Here is an 8,380-nt window from a genome sequence, read left to right on the forward strand (position 1 = left end):
CTGTAAGTGTAAAACTCATCACAAGCTTAACTTTGGAACAGTGATGGTGCGTCCATAGTAATTGTCAGTATTATTTTCCCTCCGCTTCCTTAGGCGTTCTAGCATCTTGTGTGATTTGTGTTACTCCTGCTGTGCTTTGAGCAGAGGTGTCACTGTACTGTCCCCTGTGGCACCCTAGGGTTGCCAACTTTCTAGTTGCACAAAACCGAACACCCTAGCCCCGCCCCTTCCCCCCCAGGCCCCGCCCTCCGCTCACTACATTTCCCGCTCCCTTGGTGGCTTGCTCTTCCCAACCCTCACTCACTTTCATGGGCTGGGGCAGGGGGTTGGGGTGGGAGGGGGTGAGGGCTCCAACTGGGGGTGCGGGCTCCAGGGTGGGGCTGGGGATGAGGGGTTCAGGGTGTGGGAGGGGGCTCTGGGCTGGGGATGAGGGGCTTGGGGTGCAGGAGGGGGCTCCAGGATGCGGGGGGCTCATGGGGGGGTTGGGGCATGGGCTTACCTTGGGTGGCTCCCGGTCAGCAGCGCAGCGGGGGGCTAAGGTAGGCTGCCAGAAACAGCCAACGGGTCCAGGTCCTAGGCTGGGGGGCCAGGAGGCTCCACGAACCACTTGGTTCTCGCATGCAGGCACTGCCCTCCCACCTCCCATTGGCCATGATTCACGGCCAACGAGAGTGCAGAGCCGGTGCTCAGGGTGGGGGCAGCACGTGGAGCCTAGGAGCCAGACCTGCTGGCCGCTTCCGGGGCACAGCACGATGCCCCAGGACAGGCAGGGACTAATCTGCCTTAGCCCCCCAGTGCCACCGACCGGACTTTTAACAGCCCGGTCAGCAGTGCGGACCGGAGCCACCAGGGTCCCTTTTTGACTGGGTGTTCGGTCTCCCTCTGGCACCCAGAGTTTTTCCCTGCGTGCTTACAGTTCATTCTGAATCCAGGCCACCCCACAGTTAACATTTGCCATCTTAAAAGTTGTCCGTTCATTCCTGTTTTTTGCATTCTTTCCCTTACCCAGTTTCTCATCCATGACAGAACTTTACCTCTCCCCTCTTACTACAGAGATTCCTCAATAGCCTCTTGTGAGTAATGTCAAAGCTTGTTAGGAGTCCTAACAAATGATGTCAGCCGGTTCTTCTCCTTTGTCCACTGTTTTGGTGACATGTTCAAATATCTCTAGCAGAGTTAGCCCCAAATTTCCACTCCGAAGCTCTGTTTGTTAGACCTTATCCTGTGTGTAAAACAACAGCTTCACCTCGTCTCGCCGGGACTGAAGTAAGGCTTGCTGGACTGTCCTTCAGCAAATCAGCCCTGCCGCCTTTTCAAGGGTGGGTACAACATCTGCTATCCTTCCAGTCCTTCAGCACAGGAGCAGATTCTAATGAGAGGTTTTAATTAGCACTTCAGCCACTTCACACTTAAGTTCCTCAGAACTGCTCCAGCCAGTGTTACTTTATCACCCAATTCCAGTGCGTTTATTCCCTTACAGGCCAGGGAGGGAGCTCACGATTCTCTTCCAGGTTTCTTGTATACTTAAGACATGCTTGTTGGCAGAGCAGAATGTGGTTGTCAACTCGAGAGCATTTCTCTGTCTGTCCATCATGTGAACGCCGCAGCCGGGAATTCCGGCACTGCAGGGAATCTTCTAGAACCCTTCTGTGTTTGGTGACAACTGGCAAACTGGAAGAGGGAAATGGGGGACATGGAGCCCCTGGTTCAACCACCCAGAAAGAACCAGGGGATGGGGTCACCCCTGTGCCTGTTGGGGTCTGACCGCAGAGAGACAGGCAACATGCCTAACTCTGGGTCTCCAGCTACTTTTCTATGAGAGTTGGGGGGTTATTTGTAGGCACTGGAGAAGGGCAATAAGGTGAACTCTAGCCCCAAAGGTTACAATGGCACCTGTGATAGATAGGACTTGTGTTCATTTAGCCTATTCATTCCATCTACACCAATGAACAGGCTATGTCCATGTGGACTGACGTTACAGTGTGAACCGGACAAGTGCCGCGAGGCCTGACCACAGGGTGGGCACTACCGGGTTGGAGAGGAACGTCACGTATCGTTACGCTTGGGCTCTAGGTTGGGTTTGTTCCTCTTTTAACTGTAACCTCCTGTTTCCAATCCTTCGACTTGCTGTCATTTGAATCTCTACCAGGGGCTCTGCTAAAGAAACTTCAATCTGGCTTGCCTATGGGCCTGTCCCAGGGCCTTGTGCTAAGCAGGGTATTGAACTGAGGTGGACCCAGTGAGGTGGGGAGCGCTGCTTTCCCAGTGGCCGCAGAGCAGTGTGCACTGCAGGTGTCCAGAAGAGAAGGGCCGGGCACTCAAGAGTAACAAAGTGGGCTGTGTAAATTGGAGGAGAGTGGGGCTCCCAGAGTGTATTGGCAGCAGACGGTGGCTGGGAGTGTTTCCCCAGGTGCGTACAACAGACCAGGCTCTTCCGTTGTGAGCAGCTGAGAGTGATTCTCCCCAGACATCCCAGATAACCCCACAAAGTGTCTTGGTTTCTCAGGCACAGGCACAGGTGATTGGTGTGTGGTCAGAGGAGCTCCTGTGCTGATTTCACAGTGGAGAAAGAAAACAAGCAGCAGCTTAACCAATTTCCTTCCACTATCTTCAGTGCCTGCTGCGCAGGCCACACAGCCATCTACGCCCTGCGTTTGGAGTGTCTCTGAACGGACTCACAAGAGCACTCTGTTCTCAGCTGAGACTACAGTACTTCTGGAGTGAGACAGTGTCTGCTGCCTGCCTGACGGATGGCCTGTAGCCGCAGCAGTACACAGGCTTTGCCACTCAGACAATGCAGTGCCCGACAGCCGCGCTGCGAGCCGCTCGCCTTCTAACAAGGCTTCCATCGTCCATGCTCCAGGGCAGCTGGCCCGCCTTCCAGTTGAGTCCGGCAATGCTTGCAAAGGGTCTCAGGTTATTCCACACTCTGCACTGGGGAATTCTGAGGAAATGGATCTTGCCTGGGCTGCCCAAGCAGCGAGGCAGGGAGGAGCGATTTGTAGGGCCTTTGGGGTTTTCAGCTTTCCTCTTGGAAACCAAAGTGTTTCACAGCCCTCCTGCCAAATCAGGCAGAGAACTTCCCTTCTTGCGTTGTGGTGGCCCATGGTCTGTGGCTGTTGCGGTTTGACCCCGCCCACTCTCAGCAGGTAGGGGTCACATTGGGCCAACTCCATCCCCGGTGTAAATGGTGATTTCTACAGAGTTACACCGTGAGTGACTTTGGCCCTGCTGTCAAATCCCGTGGCCAGTGCAGAATCTGACTGTCTGTTCCCAACCAAACCTCCCGCTCGCTGGAGCCGATCGTCAGTCATAGTGCCAGGAAAAGAGCTGAGCTGCATGACCTTGGACAATGGGTGTCTCCTGGGGATTATTGTTCTTAGCTGTGGTGCAGCCAGGCCCACCACGGAGCAATCCGGAAATACCTTTTGAGCTTTCACCCTTTGACGCCTTATTTTCCTGGGCTGCGGGCACTGCTGGCGGCGAGAGGGCCAAGGCTGCCAGCACAACGCAGGCCGGGTATGATAAACGCCAGTTCGACAAGCACCGTTAGTGCTCTGGGAACACACAGTGTCTGTCACAACTGGTCTCCTGGGACTGGAAGCAACCTGAATGCGGTGTGATTTCTGGAGTGAGTGATCACAAAGGCTGCTTTGCCAGAGTGGGCTGCCCAAGGGGGCTGTCTGGGACTCCATGGGGCGACTGTTACATTTATTACTGGCTTGGTCACACCGCCAGCTTGGGGGCCTGCCCTGAGGTAGCCGCTCTCGGTTGTGAGCCCCTCCAGACAGCGTGACAGGCCTCAGGGTTCTCCTGTCCTCCAGCTGCCCTGTGGCTGTGTGGCTGGCAGGCCTGGCTCTGCCACAGGAAAGGGCACACCACCGGTGCCATCTTGCTCCCCGAGAGCCTGCGTGGGGAAGGGACAGGACCTGAGAGCGTCCTGGCTCTGTCAGGCCTTTCTTACGCACAAGGTGAGGCAAAAGGAGTGTCTGAACCCAGAGTGGCCCCATCACTCACCCCCGGGGGCTTGGGTGCAACCCCAGGGACTGGCGGGGAGCTGTCCCCTTGTGTTTTCACTGCCCCTCCACTCAGGTATGACACGGCCTGGTCCCCCTCAGCCTTTCTGTGTGGTTCCCCCATGCCTGGGAACAGGGAGAGAGACCCCCCCTCACCACGAAAACGCAGGGAGATCTGCATCTCAGGGGGCTGAGGACCCCAGCTGGGCTCTGGGGCTGCCTGGATGTCATCTGTCCCTGTGGATAGATGTGGGGGGAGATCTGGGTGACGGCGCAGGAAGAACAGCACCATGGCAGACTCCTGCCATTCAAAGCAGTGTGGGGGAAACGTTCTTGGCGAGTTGCTGCTCAGAAGGGGAATTCCTGGCTGGACAGAGCAGAGGGCGGCAGTGCTAGAGGCTGGCAGGATGCGAAGTGTGAAGCTGAAATGTACCCGCACCTCCGTCCTTGGAGCATTTCCTCTCTCTTCTCTCTGCCTTGGCCCTTACCCGGTGGGATCTGCGGCTTGATGCCTCGTGCAGAGGTACCAGCCCCTGCGAATGCAGGAGGACACGCTCCTGACCTCACTAGCGAAGCAGAGTGCAGACTTGGAATGGCATCTGCAGTCAGGGCCGGCTCCAGGCACCAGCGAAGGAAGCAGGTGCTTGGGGCGGCCAATACAAAGGGGCGGCACGTCCGGTATCGGGGCGGCACCTCCGGGTCTTCAGCAGGAATTCGGCGGCGGGTCCCTTAGTCCCTCTCTGAGCTGCTGCCGAAGTGCCGCCAAAGAGGAGGAGAGGGAGTGAAGGACCCGCCGCTGAATTGCCGCCGAAGAGTGGAGCAGCGCAACTGAGCTGCCGCCGAAGTGCCGCCGATCGGCTTCTTTCATTTTTGCCTCTTGGGGCGGCAGAAAAGCTGGAGCCGGCCGTGTCTCCAGGGTCACTGCAGGGCAGAAAGACTCTGGGATGCTGGCAGACCAAGGTCCCCAGGTCTCAACTGAACACTGACAAATACCCAGCTGGAATCAGTCTGGCTGGCTCACCCATGTGCTAGTGCTGTCAAAACAGGTATTCGAAAGGGAAGAATGTGTTGCCTTTAGACTTTATTGGTTGCTTGTGAGTTGCTGCCGCCATTAATCTTCCATATAACAGCTCAGCTGTGTCCATATTGCATCATTTGCGCTGTTGTGTTGTCAGCCTCTGTGATTGTGTAAATCGCCAGCCAGGAGAGAGACATTAGCTAGTGTGATGGGCTGGTCTCCAGCAGAAGGGGTCACGTCCCCCTCGACACCAGGCGGCCCATCCTGGGACTTTGCAGCGGGAAGTTCCCTACATTCCCTCGCCAAGAGGACAAACGATTGTTGTTGTCACTCTGCCTCCCCCGGTAAAGAGGAGCCAGGCAGGGGCCTCCTCCCACCAGCCGAGCTGTGCCCTCGAAAGCAGGTGGGAAGGAGAGAATAAAACCGCTAAGGAGGGGGACCGGGTCTCTCTGTGCTGCTTGGGCTCTTGGGGGCAGGGGGTTTCTAGGCATACACAAGAGACCCCAGCTGCTCAGCCTGGCTAAGCCGTATAGGTCAAATCGAGCTTGCTGATGTGAGCCCCTATTACCTCTAGAAACCTAAGTCTAACTCACTCGCGTGTCTCGGTTTCCCTGCTTTAACCCTGTGAATCTCTCTCTAAATTCCTTCTCCTATGTACTAAAGCTTCATGCAGTTACTATAGGATTGACTACAAGCCTCGTCTTTGGTGTGGGACCTAAAGCGCAACTGAGCTGGGGTCAGTGACTGGTACTCGGGGACTGGGCAGAACCCGAATATTGCTGCGATTCTTGGTGTCACGTCTGTCACTCCCCCGGGCCAGGGGCGCACCCCAGGGGTCTGTCTGGGACTCTGGCTTAAGGCTGATCTAGCGCCTGAGGAGTTTGCACTGGGTGCAATTGGCTGGTGACATTTAAGTTCAGAGCTCACAGGCCACACGGGGTTTGTGCCCTGGTTTGTAACTGTCGCCCTGAGGCTGGAACTCATGTTCTTGGGTCCCCACTGGGAGCCCTACAGGCTCCTGGCCCCAGCTCTGGGGGAGCAAATTGCTGAGCTCAGTGCAGGGGGTGGGGGTCAGGATACCTGGGCTCTTCTCCAGGCTCTGACCCCGCCTCCTCTGAGCCTGTTCCCCACTTGGAAATGGGGGTTAAGCCTGACCTGGCCTGCAGGTGCACCGAGCTCCTCAGATGCTGAAGGGCAAAGGATGGTTTATTCTCTGAGGAGGCTCCTTGTGGGTGGGTGTCTGGCACGTGGCAGGGGTGCGTTGGTAGGGTGTATTGCAGGACTGCCTGTGTACAGCGTGGGGGCGTGTGACGAAGTGGGGGGGGTTCTTGGGGTTTTCTGTGTTTCCCAGGGGGTTGCATGCACAGGGGGTGGGGCTCAGTGTCCCTGGGTGTTACTGGTTTAACGAGGGGAGGGGAGAGGGAGTTTGTCGGGACACAGGACCGGAGAGGGAACTCGGGACCCCGGCCGATGGCCCTGAGGATGGAGACCCCAGCGACTGGTGACCTGACGACCCAGAGACCCAGCTCAGGAGTCGCAGCCGGTTCTGGCCAGTGGGAGGACAATGGGCTGCGGGGAGAGGACCCCGGTGACCTGACCAGCCGGTTCCAGCCAGAGGGGCCAGAGAAAGCTGAGAGGAGAGGAGACCCAGGCCTGCCTGTTTACGACCCTGTTTACTTGGAGAGAAGCCAATGGACAGAGGCTGGGCTTGGCGCTGGGGATATCAGAGGCCCAGCTGGGAAGCAGGGGGGCTCGGGGCTGGAGAGGGGGAGCAGGCAGAGCCCCCCTGGATGCAGGGAGACTGGGATGTGCTGGGCTGAGGGAGGCCAGGCCTGGGGCTGGAGAGTTTCCTGTGCTGGGTTCAACTCTCAATAAACCTCCTGTTTTATGCTGGCTGAGAGTCGCTCCGGGCTAGAGAACAGGGCGAGGGGGCATCAACCCCTTCAGGGGTGGAGGCCCGGGGGGGCCAGAGCGAGGGGACTCCCTGAGGGGGCCCATGGCACATACAGACGCGCTGAGGCTCAGAGAGATGCGGCTCCAGGAGGTGGAGGGGCCTGACCCCGGGAGAGAGTGGCCCCCCGAGAAGGGCTGTCGCACTGAAAGGGGCACCCACCATGGACCGCACAGGGCCACGAGTGGGCACGATCTGTGAGTCCGTGACAGGGTGTAGAGAGGCCTCAGTGTGTCTGGCTTGGGGGTGGGGGTGGAGGTGTGAGCCAGATTTATACAGATGAAGATTTTGCTTTCCATCTGCCGGACCCACATCTGCTCCAGAGCCTGGCCTTTCTGCGTGGCTGCCTGCAGAAAACTGGCAGAGCACTCTTGCAGATAAAGCACGCAGCCATGTGTGAAAGGAGGGGGATGGGCGGAGTGCAGCCTGGGGAAATGCCTTGCCTTTCTGCACGAGAGCATCCTCCTTTCCCAGCCCCTCCCTGCACGCCCAGCCGGAGACTGGCCCACGCTGGCCAACGGGTTCCGATGACCTTTGTTGGGTCTTTCAGTTCTGTCTCTCCCCCGTGTCTGTGCCAAGAGCCAACTGACCTCTCACCCTTCGATTGTGGCTTTGATGGGAGATAAAACATCCATTTCCTTCCGGCTTCTGCTGCAGGGATGTGCTGGGGGAGCCAGGGGGATGTGTGCCCCATACAAGCCTTGGGGCGTATCCACTTGCATCCTAACTGAGCTGCTCAGATCAGCATTTGGGGCATGGCAGACCTGTGGGGCCCATGCTGAGTGCCCCCCATGTGGCATTGGCATGTCCTGGTCTGGCACCCACGTGTCGGAACTGAGCCCAGAGGCGGTTTGCACATGTGGCACAGATGTGGGAGCAGGTGCGTGCGTGCAGGTGACAGCCCGTGGCTCTGAGAGACCAACTGGATCCCAGCGTGTGAACCATGCTCAGTGCCTTGGGGTTGTGTGGGCGTGGCCTGGGGCACGTGGGTGGGGTGGCTCAGGCCCTGCCCTGGTGATGTGGAGAGCGCTGGCTAGCCCTGTGATCTGCCTGTTTTCCCACGCATGGCGGCAGAGCGCTGTGCTGGAGGGAGCCGGGCTGCCTTTGCGTGGCCGTGCGTGTCGTTTGCCAGGCATTGCCAACACGACTTACCAGGCACAGGGCCGCTAGGCTGAGTCCCTGCGTAGCCCAGGCCAGAGAACCGCCTGCATTAACACCTGTTCGCACTAGAGCTAGCTAAAGAATCCAACTCGATTTCAAATTGCCAGAGGAGATGGCGAGGCTGTGTAACTCTGTGTGTGTGTGTGTGTGTGTGTGTGTACTCAGAGCAGTGCGTGTTCTGGTCCACGTGGAGCCATGCTGGGAGCAGGCCGGTGCGTACATGGCCTTGTGCGT

The sequence above is a fragment of the Mauremys reevesii genome, linkage group 8 (genome assembly GCF_016161935.1).
Source record: "Mauremys reevesii isolate NIE-2019 linkage group 8, ASM1616193v1, whole genome shotgun sequence".
Lineage (NCBI taxonomy): Eukaryota > Metazoa > Chordata > Testudines > Geoemydidae > Mauremys > Mauremys reevesii.